This window comes from Pleurodeles waltl, chromosome 2_2 (assembly GCF_031143425.1).
Source record: "Pleurodeles waltl isolate 20211129_DDA chromosome 2_2, aPleWal1.hap1.20221129, whole genome shotgun sequence".
Classification (NCBI taxonomy): Eukaryota; Metazoa; Chordata; class Amphibia; order Caudata; family Salamandridae; genus Pleurodeles; species Pleurodeles waltl.
The window spans coordinates 28,903,828-28,919,754 of record NC_090439.1 but is presented as its reverse complement, the minus strand read 5'-3'; positions in this window follow the sequence as shown (position 1 = coordinate 28,919,754).

Below are 15,927 nucleotides of genomic sequence, written 5' to 3'. Positions count from 1 at the left end.
TGGATGTGTCCACGTTGCGCTTTGGGGCGTTTTCTGTCGCGGGCGCTAGACCTACCCACACAAGTGAGGTATCATTTTTATCGGGAGACATGGGGAAACGCTGGGTGGAAGGAAATTTGTGGCTCCTCTCAGATTCCAGAACTTACTGCCACAGAAATGTGAGGAACATGTGTTGATTCTGGGTAACAGAACCTGGTCTGAGCCACACAAGTCACCCCATCTTGGATTCCCCTAGGTCTCTAGTTTTCAGAAATGCACAGGTTTGGTAGGTTTCCCTAGGTGGCGGCTGAGCTACAAGCCAAAATCTACAGGTAGGCACTTTGCAAAAAACACCTCTGTTTTCCTTCACAAATTTGGATGTGTCCACGTTGCGCTTTGGGGCGTTTCCTGTCGCGGGCGCTAGGCCTACCCACACAAGTGAGGTATCATTTTTATCGGGAGACGTGGGGGAACGCTGGGTGGAAGGACATTTGTGGCTCTTCTCAGATTCCATAACTTTCTGCCACAGAAATGTGAGGAACATGTGTTTTTTTAGCCAAATTTTGAGGTTTGCAAAGGATTCTGTGTAACAGAACCTGGTCCGAGCCACACAAGTCACCCCATCTTGGATTCCCCTAGGTCTCTAGTTTTCAGAAATGCACAGGTTTGGTAGGTTTCCCTAGGTGGCGGCTGAGCTACAGGCCAAAATCTACAGGTAGGCACTTTGCAAAACACACCTCTACTTTCCTTCACAAATTTGGATGTATCCACTTTGCGCTTTGGGGCGTTTTCTGTCGCGGGCGCTAGGCCTACCCACACAAGTGAGGTATCATTTTTATCGGGAGACGTGGGGGAACGCTGGGTGGAAGGAAATTTGTGCTCCTCTCAGATTCCAGAACTTTCTGCCACAGAAATGTGAGGAACATGTGTTTTTTTAGCCAAATTTTGAGATTTGCAAAGGATTCTGGGTAACAGAACCAGGTCCGAGCCACACAAGTCACCCCATCTTGGATTCCCCTAGGTCTCTAGTTTTCAGAAATGCACAGGTTTGGTAGGTTTCCCTAGGTGGCGGCGGAGCTACAGGCCAAAATCTACAGGTAGGCACTTTGCAAAAAACACCTCTGTTTTCCTTCAAAAATGTGGCTGTGTCCACGTTGCGCTTTGGGGCATTTCCTGTCACGGGCACTAGACCTACGCACACAAGTGAGGTATCATTTTTATCAGGAGACGTGGGGGAACGCTGGGTGGAAGGAAATTCGTGGCTCCTCTCAGATTCCAGAACTTTCTGCCACAGAAATGTGAGGAACATGTGTTTTTTTAGCCAAATTTTGAGGTTTGCAAAGGATTCTGGGTAACAGAACCTGGTCCGAGCCACACAAGTCACCCCATCTTGGATTCCCCTAGGTCTCTAGTTTTCAGAAATACACAGGCTTGGTAGGTTTCCCTAGGTGGCGGCTGAGCTACAGGCCAAAATCTACAGGTAGGCACTTTGCAAAAAACACCTCTGTTTTCCTTCACAAATTTGGATGTGTCCACGTTGCGCTTTGGGGCGTTTCCTGTCGCGGGCGCTAGTCCTACCCACACAAGTGAGGTATCATTTTTATCAGGAGGCGTGGGGGAACGCTGGGTGGAAGGAAATTCGTGGCTCCTCTCAGATTCCAGAACTTTCTGCCACAGAAATGTTAGGAACATGTGTTTTTTTAGCCAAATTTTGAGGTTTGCAAAGGATTCTGGGTAACAGAACCTGGTCCGAGCCACACAAGTCACCCCATCTTGGATTCCCCTAGGTCTCTAGTTTTCAGAAATGCACAGGTTTGGTAGGTTTCCCTAGGTGGCGGCTGAGCTACAGGCCAAAATCTACAGGTAGGCACTTTGCAAAAAACACCTCTGTTTTCCTTCAAAAATGTGGCTGTGTCCACGTTGCGCTTTGGGGCATTTCCTGTCACGGGCGCTAGACCTACGCACACAAGTGAGGTATCATTTTTATCAGGAGACGTGGGGGAACGCTGGGTGGAAGGAAATTCGTGGCTCCTCTCAGATTCCAGAACTTTCTGCCACAGAAATGTGAGGAACATGTGTTTTTTTAGCCAAATTTTGAGGTTTGCAAAGGATTCTGGGTAACAGAACCTGGTCCGAGCCACACAAGTCACCCCATCTTGGATTCCCTTAGGTCTCTAGTTTTTTAGAAATGCACAGGTTTGGTAGGTTTCCCTAGGTGGCGGCGGAGCTGCAGGCCAAAATCTACAGGTAGGCACTTTGCAAAACACACCTCTGTTTTCCTTCACAAATTTGGATGTGTCCACGTTGCGCTTTGGGGCGTTTTCTGTCGCGGGTGCTAGGCCTACCCACACAAGTGAGGTATCATTTTTATCGGGAGACATGGGGGAACGCTGGGTGGAAGGAAATTTGTGGCTCCTCTCAGATTCCAGAACTTTCTGCCACAGAAATGTGAGGAACATGTGTTTTATTGGCCAAATTTTGAGATTTGCAAAGGATTCTGGGTAACAGAATCTGGTCCGAGCCACACAAGTCACCCCATCTTGGATTCCCCTAGGTCTCTAGTTTTCAGAAATGCACATGTTTGGTAGGTTTCCCTAGGTGGCGGCTGAGCTACAGGCCAAAATCTACAGGTAGGCACTTTGCAAAAAACACCTCTGTTTTCCTTCAAAAATGTGGCTGTGTCCACGTTGCGCTTTGGGGCATTTCCTGTCACGGGCGCTAGACCTACGCACACAAGTGAGGTATCATTTTTATCAGGAGACGTGGGGGAACGCTGGGTGGAAGGAAATTCGTGGCTCCTCTCAGATTCCAGAACTTTCTGCCACAGAAATGTGAGGAACATGTGTTTTTTTACCAAATTTTGAGATTTGCAAAGGATTCTGGGTAACAGAACCTGGTCCGAGCCACACAAGTCGCCCCATCTTGGATTCCCCTAGGTCTCTAGTTTTCAGAAATGCACAGGTTTGGTAGGTTTCCCTAGGTGGCGGCTGAGCTACAGGCCAAAATCTACATGTAGGCACTTTGCAAAACACACCTCTGTTTTCCTTCACAAATTTGGATGTGTCCACGTTGCGCTTTGGGGCGTTTTCTGTCGCGGGCGCTAGGCCTACCCACACAAGTGAGGTATCATTTTTATCGGGAGACATGGGGGAACGCTGGGTGGAAGGAAATTTGTGGCTCCTCTCAGATTCCAGAACTTTCTGCCACAGAAATGTGAGGAACATGTATTTTTTTAAGCCAAATTTTGAGAATTGCAAAGGATTCTGGGTAACAGAACCTGGTCCGAGCCACACAAGTCACCCCATCTTGGATTCCCCTAGGACTCTAGTTTTCAGAAATGCACAGGTTTGGTAGGTTTCCCTAGGTGGCGGCTGAGCTACAAGCCAAAATCTACAGGGTGGCACTTTGCAAAATACACCTCTGTTTTCCTTCAAAAATTTGGATGTGTCCACGTTGCGCTTTGGGGCATTTCCTGTCACGGGCGCTAGGCCTACGCACACAAGTGAGGTATCATTTTTATCGGGAGACGTGGGGGAACGCTGGGTGGAAGGAAATTCGTGGCCCCTCTCAGATTCCAGAACTTTCTGCCACAGAAATGTGAGGAACATGTGTTTTTTTAGCCAAATTTTGAGGTTTGCAAAGGATTCTGGGTAACAGAACCTGGTCCGAGCCACACAAGTCACCCCATCTTGGATTCCCCTAGGTCTCTAGTTTTCAGAAATGCACAGGTTTGGTAGGTTTCCCTAGGTGGCGGCTGAGCTACAGGCCAAAATCTACAGGTAGGCACTTTGCAAAAAACACCTCTGTTTTCCTTCAAAAATTTGGCTGTGTCCACGTTGCGCTTTGGGGCATTTCCTGTCACGGGCGCTAGGCCTACGCACACAAGTGAGGTATCATTTTTATCGGGAGAAGTGGGGGAACGCTGGGTGGAAGGAAATTCGTGGCTCCTCTCAGATTCCAGAACTTTCTGCCACAGAAATGTGAGGAACATGTGTTTTTTTAGCCACATTTTGAGATTTGCAAAGGATTCTGGGTAACAGAACCTGGTCCGAGCCACACAAGTCACCCCATCTTGGATTCCCCTAGGTCTCTAGTTTTCAGAAATGCACAGGTTTGGTAGGTTTCCCTAGGTGGCGGCGGAGCTACAAGCCAAAATCTACAGGTAGGCACTTTGCAGAAAACACCTCTGTTTTCCTTCAAAAATTTGGCTGTGTCCACGTTGCGCTTTGGGGCATTTCCTGTCACGGGCACTAGACCTACGCACACAAGTGAGGTATCATTTTTATCAGGAGACGTGGGGGAACGCTGGGTGGAAGGAAATTCGTGGCTCCTCTCAGATTCCAGAACTTTCTGCCACAGAAATGTGAGGAACATGTGTTTTTTTAGCCAAATTTTGAGATTTGCAAAGGATTCTGGGTAACAGAACCTGGTCCGAGCCACACAAGTCACCCCATCTTGGATTCCCCTAGGTCTCTAGTTTTCAGAAATGCACAGGTTTGGTAGGTTTCCGTAGGTGGCGGCGGAGCTACAGGCCAAAATCTACAGGTAGGCACTTTGCAAAAAACACCTCTGTTTTCCTTCAAAAATGTGGCTGAGTCCACGTTGCGCTTTGGGGCATTTCCTGTCACGGGCGCTAGACCTACGCACACAAGTGAGGTATCATTTTTATCAGGAGACGTGGGGGAACGCTGGGTGGAAGGAAATTCGTGGCTCCTCTCAGATTCCAGAACTTTCTGCCACAGAAATATGAGGAACATATGTTTTTTTAGCCAAATTTTGAGGTTTGCAAAGGATTCTGGGTAACAGAACCTGGTCCGAGCCACACAAGTCACCCCATCTTGGATTCCCCTAGGTGTCTAGTTTTCAGAAATGCACAGACTTGGTAGGTTTCCCTAGGTGGCGGCTGAGCTACAAGCCAAAATCTACAGGTAGGCACTTTGCAAAAAACACCTCTGTTTTCCTTCACAAATTTGGATGTGTCCACGTTGCGCTTTGGGGCGTTTTCTGTCGCGGACCCTAGGCCTACCCACACAAGTGAGGTATCATTTTTATCGGGAGACGTGGGGGAACGCTGGGTGGAAGGAAATTTGTGGCTCCTCTCAGATTCCAGAACTTTCTGCCACAGAAATGTGAGGAACATGTGTTTTTTTAGCCAAATTTTGAGATTTGCAAAGGATTCTGGGTAACAGAACCTGGTCCGAGCCACACAAGTCACCCCATCTTGGATTCCCCTAGGTCTCTAGTTTTCAGAAATGCACAGGCTTGGTAGGTTTCCCTAGGTGGCGGCTGAGCTACAAGCCAAAATCTACAGGTAGGCACTTTGCAAAAAACACCTCTGTTTTCCTTCACAAATTTGGATGTGTCCACGTTGCGCTTTGGGGCGTTTTCTGTCGCGGACCCTAGGCCTACCCACACAAGTGAGGTATCATTTTTATCGGGAGACGTGGGGGAACGCTGGGTGGAAGGAAATTTGTGGCTCCTCTCAGATTCCAGAACTTTCTGCCACAGAAATGTGAGGAACATGTGTTTTTTTAGCCAAATTTTGAGATTTGCAAAGGATTCTGGGTAACAGAACCTGGTCCGAGCCACACAAGTCACCCCATCTTGGATTCCCCTAGCTCTCTAGTTTTCAGAAATGCACAGGTTTGGTAGGTTTCCCTAGGTGGCGGCTGAGATACAGGCCAAAATCTACAGGTAGGCACTTTGCAAAAAACACCTCTGTTTTCCTTCAAAAATGTGGCTGTGTCCACGTTGCGCTTTGGGGCATTTCCTGTCACGGGCGCTAGACCTACCCACACAAGTGAGGTATCATTTTTATCAGGAGACGTGGGGGAACGCTGGGTGGAAGGAAATTCGTGGCTCCTCTCAGATTCCAGAACTTTCTGCCACAGAAATGTGAGGAACATGTGTTTTTTTAGCCAAATTTTGAGATTTGCAAAGGATTCTGGGTAACAGAACCTGGTCCGAGCCACACAAGTCACCCCATCTTGGATTCCCCTAGGTCTCTAGTTTTCAGAAATGCACAGGTTTGGTAGGTTTCCCTAGGTGGCGGCTGAGCTACAGGCCAAAATCTACATGTAGGCACTTTGCAAAACACACCTCTGTTTTCCTTCACAAATTTGGATGTGTCCACGTTGCGCTTTGGGGCGTTTTCTGTCGCGGGCGCTAGGCCTACCCACACAAGTGAGGTATCATTTTTATCGGGAGACGTGGGGGAACGCTGGGTGGAAGGAAATTTGTGGCTCCTCTCAGATTCCAGAACTTTCTGCCACAGAAATGTGAGGAACATGTATTTTTTTAGCCAACTTTTGAGAATTGCAAAGGATTCTGGGTAACAGAACCTGGTCCGAGCCACACAAGTCATCCCATCTTGGATTCCCCTAGGTCTCTAGTTTTCAGAAATGCACAGGTTTGGTACGTTTTCCTAGGTGGCGGCTGAGCTACAAGCCAAAATCTACAGGGAGGCACTTTGCAAAAAACACCTCTGTTTTCCTTCAAAAATTTGGATGTGTCCACGTTGCGCTTTGGGGAATTTCCTGTCACGGGCGCTGGCCTACGCACACAAGTGAGGTATCATTTTTATCGGGAGACGTGGGGGAACGCTGGGTGGAAGGAAATTCGTGGCCCCTCTCAGATTCCAGAACTTTCTGCCACAGAAATGTGAGGAACATGTGTTTTTTTAGCCAAATTTTGAGGTTTGCAAAGGATTCTGGGTAACAGAACCTGGACCGAGCCACACAAGTCACCCCATCTTGGATTCCCCTAGGTCTCTAGTTTTCAGAAATGCACAGTTTGGTAGGTTTCCCTAGGTGGCGGCTGAGCTACAGGCCAAAATCTACAGGTAGGCACTTTGCAAAACACACCTCTGTTTTCCTTCACAAATTTGGATGTATCCACGTTGCGCTTTGGGGCGTTTTCTGTCGCGGGCGCTAGGCCTACCCACACAAGTGAGGTATCATTTTTATCGGGAGACGTGGGGGAACGCTGGGTGGAAGGAAATTTGTGGCTCCTCTCAGATTCCAGAACTTTCTGCCACAGAAATGTTAGGAACATGTGTTTTTTTAGCCAAATTTTGAGATTTGCAAAGGATTCTGGGTAACAGAACCTGGTCCGAGCCACACAAGTCACCCCATCTTGGATTCCCCTAGGTCTCTAGTTTTCAGAAATGCACAGGTTTGGTAGGTTTCCCTAGGTGGCGGCTGAGCTACAGGCCAAAATCTACAGGTAGGCACTTTGCAAAAAACACCTCTGTTTTCCTTCACAAATTTGGATGTGTCCACGTTGCGCTTTGGGGCGTTTCCTGTCGCGGGCGCTAGTCCTACCCACACAAGTGAGGTATCATTTTTATCGGGAGACGTGGGGGAACGCTGGGTGGAAGGAAATTTGTGGCTCCTCTCCGATTCCAGAACTTTCTGCCACAGAAATGTTAGGAACATGTGTTTTTTTAGCCAAATTTTGAGGTTTGCAAAGGATTCTGGGTAACAGAACCTGGTCCGAGCCACACAAGTCACCCCATCTTGGATTCCCCTAGGTCTCTAGTTTTCAGAAATGCACAGGTTTGGTAGGTTTCCCTAGGTGGCAGCTGAGCTACAGGCCAAAATCTACATGTAGGCACTTTGCAAAACACACCTCTGTTTTCCTTCACAAATTTGGATGTGTCCACGTTGCGCTTTGGGGCGTTTTCTGTCGCGGGCGCTAGGCCTACCCACACAAGTGAGGTATCATTTTTATCGGGAGACGTGGGGGAACGCTGGGTGGAAGGAAATTTGTGGCTCCTCTCAGATTCCAGAACTTTCTGCCACAGAAATGTGAGGAACATGTATTTTTTTAGCCAAATTTTGAGAATTGCAAAGGATTCTGGGTAACAGAACCTGGTCCGAGCCACACAAGTCACCCCATCTTGGATTCCCCTAGGTCTCTAGTTTTCAGAAATGCACAGGTTTGGTAGGTTTTCCTAGGTGGCGGCTGAGCTACAAGCCAAAATCTACAGGGAGGCACTTTGCAAAAAACACCTCTGTTTTCCTTCAAAAATTTGGATGTGTCCACGTTGCGCTTTGGGGCATTTCCTGTCACGGGCGCTAGGCCTACGCACACAAGTGAGGTATCATTTTTATCGGGAGACGTGGGGGAACGCTGGGTGGAAGGAAATTCGTGGCCCCTCTCAGATTCCAGAACTTTCTGCCACAGAAATGTGAGGAACATGTGTTTTTTTAGCCAAATTATGGGGTTTGCAAAGGATTCTGGGTAACAGAACCTGGTCCGAGCCACACAAGTCACCCCATCTTGGATTCCCCTAGGTCTCTAGTTTCCAGAAATGCACAGGTTTGGTAGGTTTCCCTAGGTGGCGGCTGAGCTACAGGCCAAAATCTACAGGTAGGCACTTTGCAAAAAACACCTCTGTTTTCCTTCAACAATTTGGCTGTGTCCACGTTGCGCTTTGGGGCATTTCCTGTCACGGGCGCTAGGCCTACGCACACAAGTGAGGTATCATTTTTATCGGGAGAAGTGGGGGAACGCTGGGTGGAAGGAAATTCGTGGCTCCTCTCAGATTCCAGAACTTTCTGCCACAGAAATGTGAGGAACATGTGTTTTTTTAGCCAAATTTTGAGATTTGCAAAGGATTCTGGGTAACAGAACCTGGTCCGAGCCACACAAGTCACCCCATCTTGGATTCCCCTAGGTCTCTAGTTTTCAGAAATGCACAGGTTTGGTAGGTTTCCCTAGGTGGCGGCTGAGCTACAGGCCAAAATCTACATGTAGGCACTTTGCAAAACACACCTCTGTTTTCCTTCACAAATTTGGATGTGTCCACGTTGCGCTTTGGGGCGTTTTCTGTCGCGGGCGCTAGGCCTACCCACACAAGTGAGGTATCATTTTTATCGGGAGACGTGGGGGAACGCTGGGTGGAAGGAAATTTGTGGCTCCTCTCAGATTCCAGAACTTTCTGCCACAGAAATGTGAGGAACATGTATTTTTTTAGCCAAATTTTGAGAATTGCAAAGGATTCTGGGTAACAGAACCTGGTCCGAGCCACACAAGTCACCCCATCTTGGATTCCCCTAGGTCTCTAGTTTTCAGAAATGCACAGGTTTGGTAGGTTTCCCTAGGTGGCGGCTGAGCTACAAGCCAAAATCTACAGGGAGGCACTTTGCAAAAAACACCTCTGTTTTCCTTCAAAAATTTGGATGTGTCCACGTTGCGCTTTGGGGAATTTCCTGTCACGGGCGCTAGGCCTACGCACACAAGTGAGGTATCATTTTTATCGGGAGACGTGGGGGAACGCTGGGTGGAAGGAAATTCGTGGCCCCTCTCAGATTCCAGAACTTTCTGCCACAGAAATGTGAGGAACATGTGTTTTTTTAGCCAAATTTTGAGGTTTGCAAAGGATTCTGGGTAACAGAACCTGGTCCGAGCCACACAAGTCACCCCATCTTGGATTCCCCTAGGTCTCTAGTTTTCAGAAATGCACAGGTTTGGTAGGTTTCCCTAGGTGGCGGCTGAGCTACAGGCCAAAATCTACAGGTAGGCACTTTGCAAAAAACACCTCTGTTTTCCTTCACAAATTTGGATGTGTCCACGTTGCGCTTTGGGGCGTTTCCTGTCGCGGGCGCTAGTCCTACCCACACAAGTGAGGTATCATTTTTATCAGGAGACGTGGGGGAACGCTGGGTGGAAGGAAATTTGTGGCTCCTCTCAGATTCCAGAACTTTCTGCCACAGAAATGTTAGGAACATGTGTTTTTTTAGCCAAATTTTGAGGTTTGCAAAGGATTCTGGGTAACAGAACCTGGTCCGAGCCACACAAGTCACCCCATCTTGGATTCCCCTAGGTCTCTAGTTTTCAGAAATGCACAGGTTTGGTAGGTTTCCCTAGGTGGCGGCTGAGCTACAGGCCAAAATCTACAGGTAGGCACTTTGCAAAAAACACCTCTGTTTTCCTTCAAAAATTTGGCTGTGTCCACGTTGCGCTTTGGGGCATTTCCTGTCACGGGCGCTAGGCCTACGCACACAAGTGAGGTATCATTTTTATCGGGAGAAGTGGGGGAACGCTGGGTGGAAGGAAATTCGTGGCTCCTCTCAGATTCCAGAACTTTCTGCCACAGAAATGTGAGGAACATGTGTTTTTTTAGCCAAATTTTGAGGTTTGCAAAGGATTCTGGGTAACAGAACCTGGTCCGAGCCACACAAGTCACCCCATCTTGGATTCCCCTAGGTCTCTAGTTTTCAGAAATGCACAGTTTGGTAGGTTTCCCTAGGTGGCGGCTGAGCTACAGGCCAAAATCTACAGGTAGGCACTTTGCAAAACACACCTCTGTTTTCCTTCACAAATTTGGATGTATCCACGTTGCGCTTTGGGGCGTTTTCTGTCGCGGGCGCTAGGCCTACCCACACAAGTGAGGTATCATTTTTATCGGGAGACGTGGGGGAACGCTGGGTGGAAGGAAACTTGTGGCTCCTCTCAGATTCCAGAACTTTCTGCCACAGAAATGTTAGGAACATGTGTTTTTTTAGCCAAATTTTGAGGTTTGCAAAGGATTCTGGGTAACAGAACCTGGTCCGAGCCACACAAGTCACCCCATCTTGGATTCCCCTAGGTCTCTAGTTTTGAGAAATGCACAGGTTTGGTAGGTTTCCCTAGGTGGCGGCTGAGCTACAGGCCAAAATCTACAGGTAGGCACTTTGCAAAAAACACCTCTGTTTTCCTTTAAAAATTTGGCTGTGCCCACGTTGCGCTTTGGGGCATTTCCTGTCACGGGCGCTAGGCCTACCCCCACAAGTGAGGTATCATTTTTATCGGGAGAAGTGGGGGAACGCTGGGTGGAAGGAAATTCGTGGCTCCTCTCAGATTCCAGAACTTTCTGCCACAGAAATGTGAGGAACATGTGTTTTTTTAGCCAAATTTTGAGATTTGCAAAGGATTCTGGGTAACAGAACCTGGTCCGAGCCACACAAGTCACCCCATCTTGGATTCCCCTAGGTCTCTAGTTTTCAGAAATGCACAGGTTTGGTAGGTTTCCCTAGGTGGCGGCTGAGCTACAGGCCAAAATCTACATGTAGGCACTTTGCAAAACACACCTCTGTTTTCCTTCACAAATTTGGATGTGTCCACGTTGCGCTTTGGGGCGTTTTCTGTCGCGGGCGCTAGGCCTACCCACACAAGTGAGGTATCATTTTTATCGGGAGACGTGGGGGAACGCTGGGTGGAAGGAAATTTGTGGCTCCTCTCAGATTCCAGAACTTTCTGCCACAGAAATGTGAGGAACATGTATTTTTTTAGCCAAATTTTGAGAATTGCAAAGGATTCTGGGTAACAGAACCTGGTCCGAGCCACACAAGTCACCCCATCTTGGATTCCCCTAGGTCTCTAGTTTTCAGAAATGCACAGGTTTGGTAGGTTTCCCTAGGTGGCGGCTGAGCTACAAGCCAAAATCTACAGGGAGGCACTTTGCAAAAAACACCTCTGTTTTCCTTCAAAAATTTGGATGTGTCCACGTTGCGCTTTGGGGAATTTCCTGTCACGGGCGCTAGGCCTACGCACACAAGTGAGGTATCATTTTTATCGGGAGACGTGGGGGAACGCTGGGTGGAAGGAAATTCGTGGCCCCTCTCAGATTCCAGAACTTTCTGCCACAGAAATGTGAGGAACATGTGTTTTTTTAGCCAAATTTTGAGGTTTGCAAAGGATTCTGGGTAACAGAACCTGGTCCGAGCCACACAAGTCACCCCATCTTGGATTCCCCTAGGTCTCTAGTTTTCAGAAATGCACAGGTTTGGTAGGTTTCCCTAGGTGGCGGCTGAGCTACAGGCCAAAATCTACAGGTAGGCACTTTGCAAAAAACACCTCTGTTTTCCTTCACAAATTTGGATGTGTCCACGTTGCGCTTTGGGGCGTTTCCTGTCGCGGGCGCTAGTCCTACCCACACAAGTGAGGTATCATTTTTATCAGGAGACGTGGGGGAACGCTGGGTGGAAGGAAATTTGTGGCTCCTCTCAGATTCCAGAACTTTCTGCCACAGAAATGTTAGGAACATGTGTTTTTTTAGCCAAATTTTGAGGTTTGCAAAGGATTCTGGGTAACAGAACCTGGTCCGAGCCACACAAGTCACCCCATCTTGGATTCCCCTAGGTCTCTAGTTTTCAGAAATGCACAGGTTTGGTAGGTTTCCCTAGGTGGCGGCTGAGCTACAGGCCAAAATCTACAGGTAGGCACTTTGCAAAAAACACCTCTGTTTTCCTTCAAAAATTTGGCTGTGTCCACGTTGCGCTTTGGGGCATTTCCTGTCACGGGCGCTAGGCCTACGCACACAAGTGAGGTATCATTTTTATCGGGAGAAGTGGGGGAACGCTGGGTGGAAGGAAATTCGTGGCTCCTCTCAGATTCCAGAACTTTCTGCCACAGAAATGTGAGGAACATGTGTTTTTTTAGCCAAATTTTGAGGTTTGCAAAGGATTCTGGGTAACAGAACCTGGTCCGAGCCACACAAGTCACCCCATCTTGGATTCCCCTAGGTCTCTAGTTTTCAGAAATGCACAGTTTGGTAGGTTTCCCTAGGTGGCGGCTGAGCTACAGGCCAAAATCTACAGGTAGGCACTTTGCAAAACACACCTCTGTTTTCCTTCACAAATTTGGATGTATCCACGTTGCGCTTTGGGGCGTTTTCTGTCGCGGGCGCTAGGCCTACCCACACAAGTGAGGTATCATTTTTATCGGGAGACGTGGGGGAACGCTGGGTGGAAGGAAACTTGTGGCTCCTCTCAGATTCCAGAACTTTCTGCCACAGAAATGTTAGGAACATGTGTTTTTTTAGCCAAATTTTGAGGTTTGCAAAGGATTCTGGGTAACAGAACCTGGTCCGAGCCACACAAGTCACCCCATCTTGGATTCCCCTAGGTCTCTAGTTTTCAGAAATGCACAGGTTTGGTAGGTTTCCCTAGGTGGCGGCTGAGCTACAGGCCAAAATCTACAGGTAGGCACTTTGCAAAAAACACCTCTGTTTTCCTTTAAAAATTTGGCTGTGCCCACGTTGCGCTTTGGGGCATTTCCTGTCACGGGCGCTAGGCCTACCCCCACAAGTGAGGTATCATTTTTATCGGGAGAAGTGGGGGAACGCTGGGTGGAAGGAAATTCGTGGCTCCTCTCAGATTCCAGAACTTTCTGCCACAGAAATGTGAGGAACATGTGTTTTTTTAGCCAAATTTTGAGGTTTGCAAAGGATTCTGGGTAACAGAACCTGGTCCGAGCCACACAAGTCACCCCATCTTGGATTCCCCTAGGTCTCTAGTTTTCAGAAATGCACAGTTTGGTAGGTTTCCCTAGGTGGCGGCTGAGCTACAGGCCAAAATCTACAGGTAGGCACTTTGCAAAACACACCTCTGTTTTCCTTCACAAATTTGGATGTATCCACGTTGCGCTTTGGGGCGTTTTCTGTCGCGGGCGCTAGGCCTACCCACACAAGTGAGGTATCATTTTTATCGGGAGACGTGGGGGAACGCTGGGTGGAAGGAAATTTGTGGCTCCTCTCAGATTCCAGAACTTTCTGCCACAGAAATGTTAGGAACATGTGTTTTTTTAGCCAAATTTTGAGATTTGCAAAGGATTCTGGGTAACAGAACCTGGTCCGAGCCACACAAGTCACCCCATCTTGGATTCCCCTAGGTCTCTAGTTTTCAGAAATGCACAGGTTTGGTAGGTTTCCCTAGGTGGCGGCTGAGCTACAGGCCAAAATCTACAGGTAGGCACTTTGCAAAAAACACCTCTGTTTTCCTTCACAAATTTGGATGTGTCCACGTTGCGCTTTGGGGCGTTTCCTGTCGCGGGCGCTAGGCCTACCCACACAAGTGAGGTATCATTTTTATCGGGAGACGTGGGGGAACGCTGGGTGGAAGGAAATTTGTGGCTCCTCTCAGATTCCAGAACTTTCTGCCACAGAAATGTTAGGAACATGTGTTTTTTTAGCCAAATTTTGAGGTTTGCAAAGGATTCTGGGTAACAGAACCTGGTCCGAGCCACACAAGTCACCCCATCTTGGATTCCCCTAGGTCTCTAGTTTTCAGAAATGCACAGGTTTGGTAGGTTTCCCTAGGTGGCGGCTGAGCTACAGGCCAAAATCTACAGGTAGGCACTTTGCAAAAAACACCTCTGTTTTCCTTCACAAATTTGGATGTGTCCACGTTGCGCTTTGGGGCGTTTCCTGTCGCGGGCGCTAGGCCTACCCACACAAGTGAGGTATCATTTTTATCGGGAGACGTGGGGGAACGCTGGGTGGAAGGAAATTTGTGGCTCCTCTCAGATTCCAGAACTTTCTGCCACAGAAATGTTAGGAACATGTGTTTTTTTAGCCAAATTTTGAGGTTTGCAAAGGATTCTGGGTAACAGAACCTGGTCCGAGCCACACAAGTCACCCCATCTTGGATTCCCCTAGGTCTCTAGTTTTCAGAAATGCACAGGTTTGGTAGGTTTCCCTAGGTGGCAGCTGAGCTACAGGCCAAAATCTACATGTAGGCACTTTGCAAAACACACCTCTGTTTTCCTTCACAAATTTGGATGTGTCCACGTTGCGCTTTGGGGCGTTTTCTGTCGCGGGCGCTAGGCCTACCCACACAAGTGAGGTATCATTTTTATCGGGAGACGTGGGGGAACGCTGGGTGGAAGGAAATTTGTGGCTCCTCTCAGATTCCAGAACTTTCTGCCACAGAAATGTGAGGAACATGTATTTTTTTAGCCAAATTTTGAGAATTGCAAAGGATTCTGGGTAACAGAACCTGGTCCGAGCCACACAAGTCACCCCATCTTGGATTCCCCTAGGTCTCTAGTTTTCAGAAATGCACAGGTTTGGTAGGTTTTCCTAGGTGGCGGCTGAGCTACAAGCCAAAATCTACAGGGAGGCACTTTGCAAAAAACACCTCTGTTTTCCTTCAAAAATTTGGATGTGTCCACGTTGCGCTTTGGGGCATTTCCTGTCACGGGCGCTAGGCCTACGCACACAAGTGAGGTATCATTTTTATCGGGAGACGTGGGGGAACGCTGGGTGGAAGGAAATTCGTGGCCCCTCTCAGATTCCAGAACTTTCTGCCACAGAAATATGAGGAACATGTGTTTTTTTAGCCAAATTATGGGGTTTGCAAAGGATTCTGGGTAACAGAACCTGGTCCGAGCCACACAAGTCACCCCATCTTGGATTCCCATAGGTCTCTAGTTTCCAGAAATGCACAGGTTTGGTAGGTTTCCCTAGGTGGCGGCTGAGCTACAGGCCAAAATCTACAGGTAGGCACTTTGCAAAAAACACCTCTGTTTTCCTTCAAAAATTTGGCTGTGTCCACGTTGCGCTTTGGGGCATTTCCTGTCACGGGCGCTAGGCCTACGCACACAAGTGAGGTATCATTTTTATCGGGAGAAGTGGGGGAACGCTGGGTGGAAGGAAATTCGTGGCTTCTCTCAGATTCCAGAACTTTCTGCCACAGAAATGTGAGGAACATGTGTTTTTTTAGCCAAATTTTGAGATTTGCAAAGGATTCTGGGTAACAGAACCTGGTCCGAGCCACACAAGTCACCCCATCTTGGATTCCCCTAGGTCTCTAGTTTTCAGAAATGCACAGGTTTGGTAGGTTTCCCTAGGTGGCGGCTGAGCTACAGGCCAAAATCTACATGTAGGCACTTTGCAAAACACACCTCTGTTTTCCTTCACAAATTTGGATCTGTCCACGTTGCGCTTTGGGGCGTTTTCTGTCGCGGGCGCTAGGCCTACCCACACAAGTGAGGTATCATTTTTATCGGGAGACGTGGGGGAACGCTGGGTGGAAGGAAATTTGTGGCTACTCTCAGATTCCAGAACTTTCTGCCACAGAAATGTGAGGAACATGTATTTTTTTAGCCAAATTTTGAGAATTGCAAAGGATTCTGGGTAACAGAACCTGGTCCGAGCCACACAAGTCACCCCATCTTGGATTC